Source organism: Netta rufina, assembly GCF_964035555.1.
Source record: "Netta rufina genome assembly, chromosome: 2".
NCBI lineage: Eukaryota > Metazoa > Chordata > Aves > Anseriformes > Anatidae > Netta > Netta rufina.
This window is the reverse complement of record NC_140124.1, coordinates 70,545,773-70,564,937: the sequence shown is the minus strand read 5'-3', so window position 1 is coordinate 70,564,937 and position 19,165 is coordinate 70,545,773.

Below are 19,165 nucleotides of genomic sequence, written 5' to 3'. Positions count from 1 at the left end.
CTTGGTCCAGGAAAGCTTAGGTACGAGCTCCAACAGCTCGGTGCTCCTGCATGCAGCCACATTTACACAGCGCTACCTCCACCCATATGTTGTGCCACCTCAGAGACAGAGTGTACTCGAAGTACCAAAACCAAGCTATATTTCAGGAGCTTTTGTTTGCTTGTTTTTTGTTTGTTTGTTTGTTTGTTTTTGTTTGTTTTTGTTTTATTTTGTTTTGTTTGTTTGTTTGTTTGTTTTTTAGGCAATAGCTGCAACTTGCAGAGCTGCAGCGGCAGCTGCTGGACACATAGTGACTAATTGAGCATGCTGTCATCAGTGCAGCTCAGAGCTGCATTACTCAGAACAACCGTAACAACTTCTTGGGGTGCAATAGGCAAGGTCGCTTCTTTTCACAGGGTGAGAAAGTAAATAATATCCTTTCATTCTACATTATGTTTTGGTAGCCTGATCTGAGTTCACCCTGCTCAAGGCAGGAGGTTGGAGCCAGTGACCTCCCGAGGTCCTTTTCAGATAAAATAATTCTGCATTTCTATGTGTGACAGAGAAGCCAAATCTATAATTTTAGTTATTTTTATCTAGTTACTTCCACTAGAGTTTATTAGATAGTTCCAGCAATACTGAGTTCAGCATGGACTACATCAGCTCATGTTGGATGACAATAAAGCAATGAATGGGAGCAATGAGATCCCACTGTCTGCTTATGAAATCTAGCGAGTGTTTGTAGAGAGCAAATAGATTATATTTCTATTTAAATACAGTCAGCACTTAATTTGCTGGTTTTAGTTTTCACAGCATAGCACGTCCCATCAGTTCTTCCTCACAAAACACAGAGAGGAATTTCTCTTCACAGAATATTCTGGTTGGCACCTGTCCAGCCTGCAGAGCTGCACGGTCCTGCTGGATGTGTGTTTGTTGGTAAACCACTGCACTGGGAAAGAATTACAGCAAGAAGCTGTGGGAGCAGAGAAAGCTTATTGTTCCAAGGTGTTTCAGTGTTTTATGATGCAAGTTCATATTTGCTCTCTCACTACTACTTCTTTTATCCAAAAAGGAGAAGGCAAAAAAAAAAAAGTTTAAGATTTTTCTTAGTGATTATTTGATCAAAGTAAAGTTCTGGTAAAGAAAAGCTGTCAAGAGGTCAAAGTCCTGCTTTTTATTAAACCAGCTGTGACGCAGAAGGTACGTAGTTTCCTGTTCATTGGTTCCCGACAGACTACAGAAAGTTCTGCTCTGATGCTCAGCAGCCCTGAAGCATCTTCCATAGCTCATAGGCTAAGAAATGCTTCATGAAAGCCTTGCCCAGGGAGGCTGCCCTCTTAGACATTTCTATCAGCAGCGGCTCCTCCTAGGGCAGTTCAAGACCTCTAGAGGCAGGATCCACTAGAGGATAATTAAAAGCAGGGACATCTCCATTATTCTACCTCAATTTCTTCTGTGGTTTTGTTTTTAAGCCTAATGTAATTTTAGGTGGTAACCCGCTTCCTTCTGTCCTCCCACCACTTACACACATGTTGTAGCACAAAGGCAACTCCATTTACAGTCATGTTGACTTTAATTCCTATTTTAACAAAATATTATTGAAGATAGTAATAAAAAACCTGCTGGCTCAGGTATAAAGACATGATGTCAGTCCTAGCATGGAGAGAGCTGTGGTCCCTCTATCCCACTCGTCTTCAAATTGCTACTGATGGAAGCCCAGGTGGGGTGAGCAAGCATGGGCAAAATATGGCTGAAGTTGTGAGCAACCGATGTCATCAAGCCTTATAAATCATAATATCTAAGATCAGTAATCTTTTCCATATTATGGCCTTGCAGCTGGCCAACAGCTCTACAGATCATTTTTTTACGTGCTCAAAACAGGTGTAATTACTTGTTGCTGGAACTGTTACAGCAGGATGGGTGGGCTGCTTGGTATTGCAAGTCAGCAAATTGGGACTTTTTATTATTAATCCAAGCCTCATTTTGTTGCTAAATGAGAGACAACCTTTTCTCCACTCCTCCAATTCATCTTCAAGACTGTGACAAGTACAAGCCATTGGCCCTCAGGCTCTCTTGCCAAGCACTAGATGTAGTAAAAGTTACTTCTGAGCTTCAAATAAGATGTAACTTCTGCTGTCAGGAGAAATGCTTGCATTTAGAGCATCTAATGAACTCTGCTTCAGGCCATTTATTTCTGTGAAGACTTTTCCTCTTCAAATACAAGGTTTACAGAAATAGCTAAGATGACAGCTCTAAGACCCATTAAATATAGCAAAGTTTCTAAAAATGGGAAATGACACCCTCCTCAGAGCTGGAAGTGTGGTAGAATGAAAAGACAGACCAAAAAAAGACCAAAAAAAGGCCAAAGTGAAGTGAGAACTCTGAACCACATAAGCCTGTAAAATAGAAGAATCTGAAATGCTGACATATTATAAAGGAGCATAATAAATACAAAATGCATATGAGGAACATTTAGATAAGATAAAAATAGCATATTACTAGGTGAACAAAGGAACACATGAGGGAGGAAAATTGTACAGAGCTGAATTTCAGAGATGTTTAGGCACTGCCTATTGGGACACCTCAAGCACTCACAGAATGCTGCAATATCACCAGGACATAGTTAGCTCTCTGAATTATTACAGTTATGAAAAACTGGAGAGCATATAGGAATGACTATACTGGAGGAGACATAACAAATTACAGACAGGTCTTTTTAACTCTGAGGTTTCCATTTTAAGTTTCACTCAGCTCAGTCACTAAGCACAAATCTTTACAACAGACAAAGATAATAGCCTCGATCCATTCCTTAGATTTGTGTCTACCCAAGACACTTAATATGGCATTAATCCCACTCAGACATGTGCTCATTAATCAGATGCCCTAGGTAAACAGCATCTGATCAGATACAGCATTTGAACCACCCACACTGAGCCTTGCATGGGAGACTCAGTCACAAAAAAAATAATATAAACAGAACAAAAGCTGGATGAAAAGCAAAGAGCTGAACAAGGTATTAGAGTCCTGTCACACCAATATCCATCTTATGTTATTGTAGCAAAATTACAACAAAGGCAAAGCAGGGAAAAAAGATTAAGCATTTCTACATGGTAGAAAAACACTTGTCCATCATCAAATTTAGCAGAAGCAAGTTCATCAGCCTATTGCAGTTATCAATAATATATATACTAAAAAAAAAAAAAAAAAAAAAAAAAAAAAAAAAACGGGCTGTGTGGTCTAATTCCACAAACAGAGAATGCAAAAATCCCTCTTTAGGAGACTGGAACTTTTTGCTTGATAAGAAAAATTACCTCTTCCCAAAAGGCACTGTGCTAGAACTGTGCTTCCCAAGCTACCTCTACAGTCAGAAATCAGATCATATATTTCAAAACTAAATATATACTTGAATAATTAAAAAGTATCATATCACCATGGAAGGCCTTTTACCAGTCTTTAAAGGATGAAATTATTAGGGCAATTAATTACATGGTGCTCCTGAGAGCAAAGGGATAAGACCTCAATCTGCTAACCCATATATTTACCGTGTAGAGTCATTCTTGAGCAGCCTAACACCCTTCTGCGATACAACTCTGTGGTCAAAATTATTTTAGAAAAATTAATTGCCTGATACTTGAGATGGTTCTTTAACCTTAATAAGAATCTTAGCTCCTTTGAAGAGTTTGTCTCAGAAATATTTTCTCAAGAGCAAATTAACTCTTTAACATTCTTTATTTATATATTTATTTATTTTAAAGGAGGGCTTGTTCCTTGGACATCAAAAGTCTTTAATAATTGGCAGGAAAAAAAAAATTGTTAACAAGGTTCAGAGGTATGCATCTGCAGAATAAAACAAACTAAGACTTGTGGCCAGGAACCCTTGGCAACAAAACTGCTGAGACTATTAATTATAACTTTTGTTTTCATTGGCAGAAGCTACTAAAAAGTTAAAATATATGGTGCACTTTGATATCATGGGGAGCACAGGGAATGATGCCAACTTCAACTCAGTCCAGCCTAAAATTATGTTTCAGAAGAAAGAAAAGCACTTACCCACAGATAATGCAGGGACTGCATTTAGTTTAAGATTGATCATTGAAAAATTCACTAGTATTACAAATTTAGCTATCCAAACTTGAAGGTTAATATTGGTTTCCGTCACTTCTTCTTTCAAGTTCTAATATTTTTCAAGGTTAAACCACTTCTAGATTTTCAGCCAAAAGTATCAAAACCCAGTGGTTTTAAGATGACTGCTTCTACTTCTTAAATGCATACTTTGAGAAACAGAGACACTAGAGAAGACAATTATTATCAGTTGTACATAATAAATACTTATTTTCCCCCTCATAAAACATCTCAATTATTCCCACCTTTCCTTATCATGACAGAGATGTCTGTTGGAACAGAAAAAGGCCGAAAACACAATCTTCGGTAATGCACATGACACTACCCATACCTACAGCTACCTTCTGCAGGAAGCGCTTGTGTGCAGTGTTATACAAACTGGCTACTGGGTAAGTGCCAGTAAAACTAAGACGAGGTGTGTGTGAGTTGGAAGAGTGGGAGGGAAGTGGAAAAGAAGGTGAGATCTCATATGGAGACAAAGAAACCATCCCGTAAGCTGTGAGAACCCACTGCTAACTCCTCACAGGTGGTTTCTTCCAGAGACAGTTTCTTCTAAATCATTGGCATCATTAGAGCATTTCTTTCACCATCCAAGTTCCTTTTAGACCCTTTTTACCAGGAACCTCATTAGAGAGGTCTTTGAAAAATATGATATCCTGACCCCAGCCCCTAAGACTGGAGTCTTTTTCCTCATCAAAAATATGACAAGGAAGCATGGGTTTCTGTAATTTGCCCCGGTTATGTTTGAAGCCAATGAACATAGAATCTGTGTTATAGAAAAAGAGCACACCTTTCCAATTTTACTTTTGGAATGTCAAATGTCACTTCAAAATTCAACCAGTATCATAAATTTTGGAAGCAGCAGGCCAATTTTCTCCATCAGCACTGAGCTTAGGAGCCATGAGCAATATTAACAGAATCAGAAGCAGAACTGAAGCTGATGTACTGAGCAGACACTTTTCTTGAAACACTAGTGTTCAGACATTAAGGGCAGAAAGGGCTGGCCCAATAAACTATGTATGGGACATAACTCCCTCTTAAAAAGAAAAAGAAAAACCCCATCTCTCAGACAGGCATCTGCTCGTGAATGGACAAGTCTGTCAGTACTGAAGCCACCACAGCCCTTTCACAACCTTTTCCAATGGTTAATTTTGTCTACTACTAAATAAAGCCTTTTCAGTCTGCAGCAGTATGGCTTCAGTTTCCAGTTGCTGCATCCTACAATACCTTTTTATACTATGAAATACAACTTACCAAATACCAGTTAAAAAGTAAATATCTCATGGACATGAACGTCACCCTTACCTCATTTTGGGAAACTGAAGCTCCTCAGAACTTGGGCTGAATCGCAGTATCTGTTTCGACTGACTGCAGCACAGCAGGACACAGCATCCCACCGGGCGTTGCACAAGAGCCAGCCACAACATCAGGCAGCCTCCTGCTCTCAATGCTCTTCTTAAACATTCAAGGGCTTTATCAGATACTCAGAATTCAGATCCTGATAATTATCAGCTGGTGATTCATCTGCACTTTATTCTCCCTGATGCAGAAAATTAATAAAGACCAGTTTTCTTAACATAGAAAGTGATGGTTCCCTACCCCTCCACGAAGGGCTGGCAGTGACTGCAATTGCTGCACTGTAGACATTCTATGCTAAGAGGTGTATGATCATCGGGAACTGTAGTAGAAAAAGAAAAATCCATAACCTCAGTGCGGTCACAGGTCAGAAAACCAACCATATGTTGCAGTTACGCCAAGGCGAGTCAGAAGTAAACTTCTAAGCTGATTTAAGCACAGCTTATTTTCTGACATTTAATTCCTCTAGGAGAAAGGAAATATTACACCAAACTAAGAAATAAGAAAAGTTTGCTACTTAAAAATGAATACATTTTATCAAATTATCCTTTATTTTCTTGCCAGTCTTTTTTCCATTGACTTCTTTTAACTCCCATTACATATGGCTGTTCAAGCAATCTTTCCCCCTGCAAGGTCATTGTCAGCTGCTTCACCCCTTTAAACCCAGCTGGCTACAGGCTTGTAAGTACCTGGGGTGTTGTATTTAGGAAGATTCAGAAGGTTGAAAGGCTATCTTCCAAATCCAGGAGTTTTATATGAAAATTTTTATGGTGCAGCTGAGCCAGCTTGGATGAGGGAAGTTTCAAGTCTGCTAGAGTGGGGTAACAGGGAGAAGAGAAGCAGAAGGTGAGAATTCACCAAAGGAGCCTGCAATGTAGCTAAAGTACCGGAGTAGACAAACCACATCTGAGAGGTAGAAAGGCATTTCCATGGACCTGCAGAGGATTATGCGAAGCTTGCTGTAGCCCAGAAGACCACGGCGTTTTTGCCCCCAAAGCAACAAACAGATGCCTAAGCAAGGAGTTATTCTCACAGCAGTGTCTCATTACACTATGGTATTTTTTAAAACAACACCGAAAAATACATGAGGGCAAAATACTCCATTTCCAGCTTGGACCTGCAAGCTGTCTGTGCCAGCCGACTAAGTGTGTTACTCTTTCCATTTTGAGGAAAAAAAATGGGAGTTTTCCAGTTAGCACAGAATATCTCTGTTCTGCCCTTCCCAAATACAAAATCAAAAGTTGCGGTTGAGTGCTTCTGCTGTATTAACTACCCTACAGGTTTTACCAATGTGGTTTCTTCCCTTGAGATCAGAGTACTGATTTCACACAGCAGATAACTGTGCACTTCTATGCTTGCTTTCTTTCGCTTTTCTACTATTTCTGACTTGGGAGATAGCGGATTCCCTTTGCTACAACATACTGCCCTTAACTTTTAGGCAAGCAAAATTATTTGCTCCATCAGATACTTGGTAAGAATCTTCATGTAGCGCCCATTATCCCTCTTTCTCCTATTTCTGCGAAGTTGCTCACACTGTGCTGGAGAAAGCATAGCTGAAAAGCAATAAAGCAGCCAGCTCTACAAGTAGCATCACTCAAAGCTGACTGCAAACAACTTTTACCCTAACAACTGCTATCGTAACAGCTTTTCTCCTTTTATTTCCAAGGAGGAATTGGAAAGACCAGAGGAGAGTGAGAAGGAACAAGAGAATTGTGTTAGCCCAACTTCTGCAAACCAAGTGTACTTTGTTTCCTATATACACCACACTTTCATCCAAAGATTCAATAATAACACCCTCCTTGACAAGAAGATTGCCATACTTAGTTCTACACGCAACATAGTCAGAATGCCTAAGAGTGAGCATACAAAAACTACACTTGCTAATATACTATCTAGTAAAAATAAATAAATAAATAAAATGAAAATCCTATACCTTCTAGAGAGATACACCAGTGAATACTCTAGGAAGGTGAAAGGAAAACTACAAATATGCTTGGCCTTCATTTCAGCTTGCACCTTCTCCTCTGGTCTGGTGGCTGAAACTGGTACTTTGGAGTGTGCCACATTGGCAGCACACTAAGAGAAGAGACAAAACTACCTAAAGACAGTCTGAAATTAGGAGATTAAAAATGCTGCTTCTTCTCAATCTGATAATTAAGTGAAGGAGCACATTAAGGATTTATTTTTGTTGCCAGCAGCAAGGTGAAACAAAGACAAACCACATGTTTCACAGTCTCCATCTATGCCATACTGGTTACTCATTTCTTTACTAGAAAGGTAACTGAGCAACCAACCAAGGTACTTGTGTCATGATAACAGCATGCCGTAGACCTAAGAAAGGACATCAGAAATGGAAACTGTTCTGATGAGGTGGATATGTGGAACTGGAGTCATTAATTAGCTATGCTGCAGGTTACTTTAAAGCAACCAGGATGCATGCATGCAGACAACAGAAAAAGCCTATAAACATTTCTTTTGCTTTCTACCTACATGTAACTCAGTGGAAAAAGTTCTTTTGAAGCACATTAGCATCATCAGGCGTAAAAGTTGTCCTGACTTATCAAAATAAAAGAGCAGAGCAGGACAATCCCTTCCCTCAACCAGTTAGCTATGCTGTGCCTGATGCACGCCTCAGGACACGCTCAGGGCTGTGACAGTAAGCACCTGCTAGTCACTGCAAGACATCCACCATCCTCTTCTTCAAGAGTTGTGTTCTGGGTAGGAATGCTGCATTTATGTTGCAGAGACAGACAGACATTCAGAAGTCCTCCCTATCCTTTTAACACACGTAAAACAAAATGTTTCCTTAATAGTTTGGTCCTCACTCTACTGTCATGGGCATTCTTTTTGTAGGACCTTCTGATGCCAGTAGCTACTGGTGTATCAGCACGCATGTTGTTTATAACACTTTGAACAATCTGGTATAAGCCAGCTATTCCTTAGAAGAGAAAATAAATTGATTTAATTACAACGTGTTCATCCATTTGAGCAAGAATATGCTACGCTTGTACTAAAAGTTGAAAATGCACTTGCCCAAAGCAATCTTTCACACATTTTTGTTCTGACTTCAAATTTTGACACTGGAGTTTTAAAGAGAGACCCTGACAAAGAAACCGTGCAGCAAAACTGGCTTAAGTGGGGATTTATGTGGTGATGAGGCCACACTTGCTGGGTTTTCTAGAGTATTTGACAATAATTCTCCTCCCACTCTGGGTTTGGCACTCATGGGGTCCCTGTGGTGGGTCCAGAGAAATGGTCTCACACTGAGACCTCTAGTAGTTTACAATGAAAAAACGTCTTCAGCCTGGAGATTGTCCAAAGATAACTGCATAGCCAGTAATATTTTATTTCCTTTATGCGCTCTTGGAACTTCTGCATTAGACTTTGGCAAGGTGACATCACACTTAATTTTGCAACATGCAGTCAAAAACTGCACTATTAAAAAAAATTATGAACAGTTTACAGGTTATGACTATTGTGCCCTGCAGTCATCAAAATTCTTAGAAGTTTTACCCCAGCACTGAGAGCCAAGCCAGATAACCATACAAATGCTTAGTCTGGGGAAAGAAGAAAGGGATGTTTAATTCAAAACTGCACTCCAGTCACATTGGTGAAATATGTACTGAACTGGGTGAATAAAGTGGTTTGGTTTTTCATTTATTGGGCACATGCTTCATATTATGCTATTAGAAGGTACAATATTATTTCTGCAGAAAGGATACCAACTGAACCCAAGCTCAGCACGGTACTGCCTTACACCCAGTACTTGATTGTAACATCAAAATCAGTAACAAGATTTCTACTTATTAAAAATTAATTGATCTAATAAGAGATGTGAGCCTAACACATGCCTGTCTTTGCCAAGAAGGAAGTCATCTCTATTAGCTTTTCCCTTTAATACAAGGCTGACAGCTAAAGTCAGCTTCTGTATCATTAAGAACAGAAATAATACTGCCATCTTCTGGTAGGCTGTAGACACTATAACATTTGGCAGCTCTGCTACTTAAATTTCAAACGCAGTATTACAGTGATAATAACAACAAAAAAACGGGGACAGCAATTTTATTTCAGGAAAACACTGATGCAGATATGCCTTAGGTATTATTGGATACCATAAATCTCAGTTTTACTGAACACAGTGGAAGATACTTGAAAGGCATCTTAATTCTGCTTTCATGAGGTTTGCCTCTCTCTAGTTACCCCAGATGGAAAATGAGGAAAGCCATTAAACCTGACTCCACCTTAAACGCTGGTTTTATCCACCTGAGTTTTTGCTTATTACCTAAGCCTGTGTCCTGAAAAGCAGCAGCTTGAATTTCCTGTTTCATTCTGGGACAATATTTGCACGCACTAGCCACCCTTCTCGGAGGAAAAGCTTCAGCAGGCATAATTCCCCAATTTGTAGGACAAAAATAAATCAGCTTTCTCACTACTCCCAGGAAAAATCTGTTGGTCTTATGAGATTATCATAGGTACAAAGATAGAAAATTAAACTGTTTGGATTCTTAATCTGCTCAATATCTGAATAAGCAGGTTTCTTAGTCTACCTCTTAACTAGCATCATGAAAACAACTGAAAGATAACAATCATAGTACAGTGCAGTCTGCGTTATCAACTATGCTGACATTCAGCAATACATATGCTTGCAATTACAATCATACATGCAAAAAAAAACTATGCGTATTCATTACCAATATTTATGTCCTCTAAAATAAAAGGTAAACTTCAGTTGTGATAATAATAGAAGTTATATAAATATGTAATATATAATGTAAATTACAGAGTTGCCAAGTATGTGTACAATCAATGGTGAAGACTTGTTTATAGCTCACTTAAAGTTCTGTTTAAGTGAAATTATGGATGGCAGTCATATGGCAACAATTTTGGTCTTCAAATTTTAAATCACTTTATCATTACTCTAAGGAAACAGTTTTCATTTTTACAATGCTATTACCTCTTCACTGTAGAGTATTAAAACGTCAGCATTATTTTAGTGGTCTTTTCTCACATCTTTTGTGAAAGAGCTTTCTAACAGTGTACTTGGAATCATGTTTGTGCCTCTTAAGAATTAAAAAAGACAAAAGGAGTTCAGTTTTTTAAATCAGGTGTAAGTCTTGCCTAAACATACTTAACCATTTGCTGTTATTAGTTGTTTTGTTTTTCTTCCTCAGAATAATATATTCAAGTGCTTTGCTTTTCCTACCAACAGTAGTAAGCTGAGGTCCTTTAAAAGCAAGTGAGATTGAAGTAAAACTAAATAGTAGGTACAATTTCTACAACAAATCTCAGCTTTGAGACAGACTTGAAAACTACATCTTGACCTAATAAGGCATTCTCATTCCAACTGTCAGAGATTTGAGCAAGTGTTAAGTAAACTGAAATATATATTTACTAGTTACCAGATCTTTTCTTTACATTTTTACCTTTTGATTTAATGTCCGCACCTGCTAGACACATTTGTTACAATATCTCAGAAAGGAAGGTATAGCATAAACTACAAAACATTCTGCAAATATCCCCTTTGCTTGGAAATTTCCTCTACTTTCCAGAAAAGGAGCAGAGAAAAAAAAAAAGAAAAAAAAAAAAAAGTGAAGCAGGATGGCTGTTTGGCACTATGACCCCTATTCACTAAGAGCCATGTGTACTTTACCAACACCAACTCACTAAGCAGATTCACCTACACTAACTCTGTAGGAATAAAGATAGGAAGCAACTGAAAGACTTCTGATCCCATTTCAACTCCTGCATCGCCTTGACAAGAGAATTCTGTTGGGCTTTTTTCCTCTCTGCTTCACAACAAGATAACCAACAAAGTGTGGAACCAGAAAATCTTCATTTTTGATAACCAGCAAGTGGTGTTGCTTTCCATAGCCTCACACTCCCAGTCCTACAGCTGGATTCTCCTCACATCACAGACAGGAAAAGAGCAACAGGAGTATGATGTAGATGGGAAGCACGAAAGGATTAAGAATCTGAATGTGACACCTGAGGCACATCAGGTTCTGTGTTTTCACATGCAACTATGTTAATGCTTTGGTCTAAGAATCTATTTCTTATTCCCATTATTACATTTGGCACTTAGAACATCTAGTTACTAGCCAAAGACAGAAACTTGTCTGGTTTTTGTTCTGGAGGGCCAGTATCTTTATAAGTCAGACTTTATAAGTCAGATAGAACCCTGAGTCTCTTTTTTTCACAGAGGACCCATATTAATAATTCTAGTTTGAACATCCCCAAACTGCCACATCATCTTTCATATCAGAATCTGATATTTACATGTAATTTTATGCTTTGTTTTGTTTTTTAATTCAGCATCCACTTGTTCGATGAGTCAAATCAACAGCAAACTTACCACCATGGCCCTGTAATATAGAATGATAAAACCATTCAAGTGGGAAAGGACCTCAAGAGGTCTTTAATACAGCCTCCTATTCTCAAATACAGTCTCCTCTTCAAAAGAGGGTCAAGATATGAAACCAGGCCAGGTTGCTCAGGCCTTTATCCAGCTGGCTCTTGGAAACTTTCAAGTGTGATTCCAACACCTGTCTGGGCAACCCATTCTACTGCTCAGCTGTCCTCAGGGTGAAATTGTGTTTTGTTAAGTTTGGCTGGAGCTTCTCCAACTGAAGAACATTCTTATTCTTCTGCCACACATCTCAGTAAAGAGCTTAGCTCTATCTTCTCAATAACCACACTGTAGGAAATGGAAGCCTACTACTGTCACCCTCCAAAGCTGTCTTCTTCATGCTGAATTATTCCTGTTCCCAGGATTCTGAGACAGTCAGGTTTGCCAAAATGATTTACCCTTAATAAAACAAAGACAAGTGTTCTCAGTCATCATCTTGTCCTTCAGTGACAAGAAACGGCTCCCAAGAGGATGTGTTCCATGGTTTTCCCAGGGAATGAAGTGAGACTGACTGGCATGTAGTTCCTGGGATTGTCCTTTCCTTTTCTGAAGACTTGAGAAACAAGAATCTTGCACCCATCATTAAGGGCATCTCCTGATCTCCACAAGCTTCTAAAGATAATGAAAGTGGTCTTGCAGCTACACCAAACAGCTCTCAGACCTCTTGGATCTAGTTTTGCACAAAAGGTCCTGATGGACAACATGAGCCAATGTGCCCTTGCAGCAAAGGCCGACAGCATCCTGGGCTGCATTAGGAGGAGAGTTGCCAGCAAGGAAGCAGTTGCAAGGGAAATCATTAAGGTTAGCAAAGACCTTTAAAAACATCTGGTCCAACCATCCCCCGCCACCTATATCACCCACTAAACAATGTCCCTAAGCACCACATCCAACCTTTCTGAGATTTTTTTTTTCCTAATTTCCACCCTAACCACCCCCCCCCCCCCCCCCCCCAGCACAACTTGAGGCCATTCCCTCTAGTCCTACCACTAGTTATCTGCAAGAAGAGGCTGACCCCCAGCTCCCCACACCTTGCTTTCAGGTAGCTGTAAAGAGCAATAAGATCTCCCCTGAGCCTTCTCTTCTCCAGACTAAACAACCCCAGTTCCCTCAGCTGCTCCTCACAGGACTTGCGCTCCAGGCCCTTCACCAGGCTCATAGCCCTTCTCTGGACATGCTCCATGGCCTCGATGTCCTTCTTGTAGTGAGGAGCCCAAAACTGAACATAGTGCTTGAGGTGCAGCCTCACCAGAGCGGAGTACAGGGGGACGATCACCTCCCTATTACTGCTGGAAATAACCCTTCTCCTCTGCTCAGCACTAGTGAGGCAACACATGGAGCACTGTGTGCAGTTCTGGGTTCCCCTATACAAAAGGGACCTGGACATAGAGGAGGAATTCGAGTAAAGACCCAAAGATGATTAAGGGACTGTAGCATTTCTCCTATGAGAAGAGACAGAGAGCTGAGATTGTTCAGACTGGTAAAGAGAAGCCTCAGGTTACTTCATTATTGTTTGTAAATATCTGAAGGGTGTAAAGAAGACTAAGCCAGGCTCTTTTTAGTGTTGCCCAGTGAGAGGACAATAGGCACTTAAACTGAAACTCAGGAGGTTCTGCCTGAACAACGGGAAACACTTCTTTACTGTGAGGGTGACTGAGCATCGGCACAGGTTTCCCAGAGAGGCTGGGGAGTCTCCCTCCTCAGAGATTTTCAAAAGCCACCTGGACATGGTCTTGGGCAACCTGCTCTGGGCAGCCCTGCTTGAGCAGAGGGGTTGGACCAGATGGCCTCCAGAGGTCCCTTCCAAGGGGAGTTCTGTGACCCCATCGGGTCCTTTAGACTAATGCAGTAAGATTTCTTAAGAGAACCCTTTGTTCACCCTCTTCCCCTACTGGTAGTACCTCTCTACCTTGAATGCTACCTCTAGGCAAAACGGTTCAGGAGGCCTAACTGATAAAAACTGAAACAAAGAAAATACTTGTTTCTTTCTAACTTGCTCACTAGGAAGAGATGCCATACATCTCAATGGGAATCTTGGAGTATACAAGAATGAAATTTTACACCCTCTAAAGATGCTACTTCTGCCAGTGGCATCACAGTATATGTGCCCACATGCCTCCATCTCCAAAGCATTCCATAATTCTTGCTCCATAACTTCAAAGATAAATCCTTCTTTAAAAGCAAAGATAAAGTTTCTTTATAACAGGGTATGAGATCATGATTTTTCTATGCATCAGAGTACCTCTCGGTCCTGAAAGAAAAGAGGAAACTATCTTCCTCACAAGACAAAAACAATACAGAAAACTTAAAATATATACCAATACAATTTGAGTTTATGACCTCATCTATACCGTACTGAAACACAACTGGATGTTTCAACTCCATATCCTGACCAAAGTTGCAGGCCTGATTCTACTTTGTGTTTCAGAACCAGCAAATGTTGTCAGGAGCAGCGTTAAGGTCATTAAAAAATAAAAAAAAAATAAAAAAATACTACTTTGAAAGTGAGGTCAGGTAACCAGATATATCTTCTCCAAAGATGAGTCACCAACTTAAAAATATGTAATACTAATAAAGGTTAAACAATTTTGCTGTATGACTGCTGGATTAAAATTAATCTGACTTCAATCACTTTATCAGTTTAAGAACCAATTGTCCATACTCAGTATCATGCTAATGAAAGAAACAGCCTGCATGTGTAGATAATAAATGTAGTCCCCCCCCAAAAAAAAAATAAAAAAGTATATATAATTCAGAATCTTTTCTCAAAATTATAGATATTCAGATTTTTTTTTTTGTTGTTCCTATAAGGCCATCTATATCTGGTTTAAAATGTTCTAGAAAGACTTTAAGAACTTCATCAGCAAACCAGCTACTTTGCCAACATGACAGCCTGTACACACAGATTTAGAGTTTTAAATCCCACCATTTGCCCACAAGAGGTTCCTTTCCTATTCTGTCCAACCCTGTAGCATCTGCTAATACTTAACATAGCATTTAATTTCACTTCTAGTCTCAAAAATAGCAGAGCCAATATTTCTATGTTTAAGACACAAATCAAGAAAACATTCAACGTTAACTTTCCATTTAGTTGAGGGACCCACCCACAGTCCCCTCACAAAATCTCAGTAATTACTCTTGATAGGTAGAATTTTGAATGCTCAAGTGGAATCAGGATAGTTTGCACTTGATCCTGTACCAGTGGAGTAAAGACTCCTGTAGTACGCCTGCTTCCAAGAAACCAACTTTCAAATCTGCATGCCAAGCCAATAGTGGAGAAATAAATTGAGTAGATGATATGAATACTAACCTAATTGCTAAGAGGTCCCAGAGATGTAAGCAACTTACAGAGGACAATTCATTCTGAACAGCACTATAAAATGTGGAAGGTTGTTTCTACCAGATATTACAGTTTATGCCCCCCCCCCCCCCCCCACAAAAAAAAAAAAAATCAAAAAAAAAAATGGAAGGGCTAAAAAAAATAAAGTCAAACAACCATGTATGCTGCTGAGGCAGAAAGCAGTGATGTAATTATGGACAGCAACAGGGAATTGTAAACATTTCTCTCAAGTTCTCAGTTATTGCCAAGCCGCATTGCTATAGCCCTAGCTTCCTTTCAGGAATATGATCATCCCTGGAAGTGGTAATAAAAGTTGTACTCTTTATAACTCAAATTGCTCTCTTCTATTCGGTATCTAATTTCAAAACCAGATATCTTCTCCTATACCTATAGGAACTGTAAGTTCTCCTCCAAACCACATCTCCAACAAGAAGACAGCTGAGCCAAATACTTCTGTCTAGAACCATAGAAATTCCCTTCATTTAATTAAAATCCAACTCAGGAGATTCCAGTAGGATGTCTAGACAACCATCAGCAATTTAACTAAACAGCTTTTTCATAATTACATTAGGAAAGTGCATGGCTTTCTGAGATGTCTTAATTAAGTGTTAAAAGAGCTTTAAAATAAACTTTCCTAAAGGAAATATTTGGCGTCGTTTGGTTTCAACTACTGACCTGGTTGTACGTTTTGTCATTTTGCCACAAGTACCACAACAAAATGCACAGCTCCCCATGCTATCTGCATTCAGCTTCTACATGCAGATTTTTGTCTATTTTTTTTTATATATAAGGCACTGTTCCCTAAAAAGGTAAGAAACAAGATGTTAAGGGGAAAAAAAAAGTAGCCGTGATTCGTGAGTAAGTTGAACACTTCAGAGAAGCTGCAAGTGTCAGGCAGAAGCAAGTACTAAGAAGAATGTTTTGTTAGAATTACTCTCTTCCCTCCTTCAACATACAAAGCTTTTGGGATACGTAATAAGGTTGGTCAGGAAATAAAGTTTTCTCAACTTTTTTTCAGCAAATGAATTTGACTTAAAAATGGGTTTTTCAGCCAGTTTCTCAGTCCTTTCTAAAGCTTTCCCTTATTGAAGATATTTTTGTAGCAGGAGTGCAATAAATTGGTTTCAGCAACTAAAACCGAGAGTGCTTTCCAATTAAATAAAAAATAAGAGTACCAAGAAAAAAATAAAACAAACAAACAAACAAACAAAAAAACCCACAGACACTCCAGTTGCCAATAACAAAGAAGAGGAGAGAAACCATCCCATGGCCTAAGTTCTGGGTTCTTTTATGGAAGTGTCCATGCAAGTTAGAGAGGTCTCTTTCCATCTTCATCATAAAACCTCTTCTATAATCAAGCTGCCATGGATACTACACAGATAAAGAATTTGCTTTCACATATAAAGCAAGTGCACACAACATGCATACACAGAAAGTAAACAGTTCATGTTTAAGGAACACAAGTTTTCTCTGAATACCCCTGTATTTTGCCCAAATTTCATGTATTGCTTTTGAATTCCCATACCATTCTATCTGCAGCTTTGATCTCCTCCCTCATTCCCCATAGAGCAGGGGGCTAGACTAGATGAGTTCCTGATGTCCTTTCCACATTGAATTATCCTAACAGCAATGTACTGACACAGGACCATTATCCTCATACAATAATGCTGTAACTACCTCTCAGATCTAGGACACCTTAGATTCTTCTGAAAGCCCCGATTCTTGTGCTAAGCTCACGCTTCTTCCAGCCACAATACTGCTACAGAAAAGTAGCTTCCTGTTCTAAGTATAAAAGGACTTTTTAGGTTGTCTGGCCTGAACAGCACATGGTAAATATTCCACAACACCAGACAACTGCAATAGATACATGGAGTTCCTTTCTGTGCTACATTTGGGGTGCATTAAACACAGCACAGCCAGCCTGTCAAAAGAGGTGATTCTCCTGCTGTATTTAGCATTGGTGCAGCCTCACCTTGAATGAGGTGTGCAGTTCTGGGCTCCGCAATATCAAAAGGACATTAAAGTCCTTGGAAGTATCCATAGGAGGGCAAAAAAAAAAAGATCATAAAAGGGCTGGAAGGCATTTCCTGTGAGGAGAGACACTTAGGTTGTCCAGTCTGGAGAAGAAGAGGCCGAGATATTCCCTGAAGAAGGGGAGCGCAGAGGGAGGTGCTGGTCTCTGCTCATGGTCACCAATGGCAGGACGGGCAGGATCGGCACAAAGCTGTGCCAGGGGAGGGTCAGGCTGGACATGAGGAAAATGTCTTTATTGTGCAGGTGGTCAAACACCGGAACAGCCTTCCTGGTGAGGTGGTTGATGCCCCATGCCTGTCAGTGTTAAAGAGGCATTTGGACAATGCCCTCAGTAACGTGCTTTAACTTTTGGTCAGCCCTGAAGTGGTCAGTCAGTTGGGCTAGATAATCTTTGAAGGTCCCTTCCAACTGAACTACTCTGTTCCACAGGCATAAAAGAGAAGACATCTAAAATAATAATAGTCAGAAAGCCTTTTATGTAATATAGGTATATTACATGCTTTTCTGCTAAGATTTACCTTCCCCATCAGACAGAACTTACAACCTTGAACTGGTCGACTGACTGAACATTACCTGTAATTTGGGCTTCCTTTAAACAGGTAGTTTGGCTAAAAAACAACTGTGCAATACTGATATATTGCTAGCCAAAGCAAAAAAAAAAAAAAAAAAAAAAAAAAAAAAAAAAAAACCTATCCTTAATATCCAGTAGTTTTAAAGCTGAAATCACTGGCTAACGGCAGTGAATAAGAGCAAAAGTGGAATGGAGAACAGTAGTTAAGTGGATACAGAGCACGCTAAAATAGAACAGAAATTTATTCCCGCATTTGGCATGTAGAAGGTTGCAATCTCTAGAATCACTCCTGCTGCAGGTAAACTCTGAACCGGTAATTGTGTACATTTATACAAATATCTCCAAATCCCCACAGAAATAGCTGAACTCAAGGACTCTGTTGCAGCCTGCCCACTGCAGCAATATCCAGCTGGTAATACTGGAAAACCATTTGCATGATGATCTATGCAATAGTTAGCAGCTTGTCTGTTAATCATCCTCCCATTATTTTTTAGGTTCACTGCACTCCAGGCTCACAAATGTTGCCATGTTCTCCCTGGCAAGTTTTTTCTTTGACTTCTTTCCTGCTGAATGCCTAGGCAGATTTTGGCACTGTGAAGTGGTATTTTTTTGCAGTAAGTCAAGCATCCAAGCATAAAGTACTAACATGTACCTGAAAAGCAAGTTTCTGCTGAATAACCCTCGTTATTCAGTGCTGGAGGCAGCGCTGCAGATCTGGGGCTGCTGGGGGTGCCTGGAGCCTCCTGCTGAGGAAGAAGCTGTTTTTGATCACCTTCCAGCCCACAGGAGATGCGTGGTCATTGAGGAGCTGCTCCACCAAGCTAAGGGGCTGCAGGAGGAGGTCAGCAGACTGCACAGCATCAGAGATGAGAAATTAACCGTATCTCCTCCAAGATTGCAGCTTTTAATGTCCAAACTAACAACTTTCTTGAGGAAGGGTCAAGCAGAGCCTGTGCCTGCCAGGGTGGGAAGCAGACACTCCCAGGATGGTAAAGGCTGGAAGTTAGTTTGTGACTTCTGGCAGCGTGAGGAACATTTCTGCTCCACCTCAGGATCTGCAATTACAGAACAGAACCAGTGTCCTCATAGCCAACAGGGGGCTGAGGTTCCTGTTCAAGACAGCAGCCAAGCCAGATAAACCTGAGCAACGCAAGAGCACCAGAAGAAAGCAGCGAGTGGGCTGCATTATCCTGGATACATTAGGACAAGTGTTGCCAATAGGTTTGGGAGACAGGTCTTTCCCCTCTGCTCAGCACTGGTTAAAGGTTATTTCTAGAGTGCTGAAGTCTGGGCTCCCCCCTGCAAGAAACATGGATATGTTGGAATAAGCCTGATAAAGGGTGACACAGTTGATTAAGGG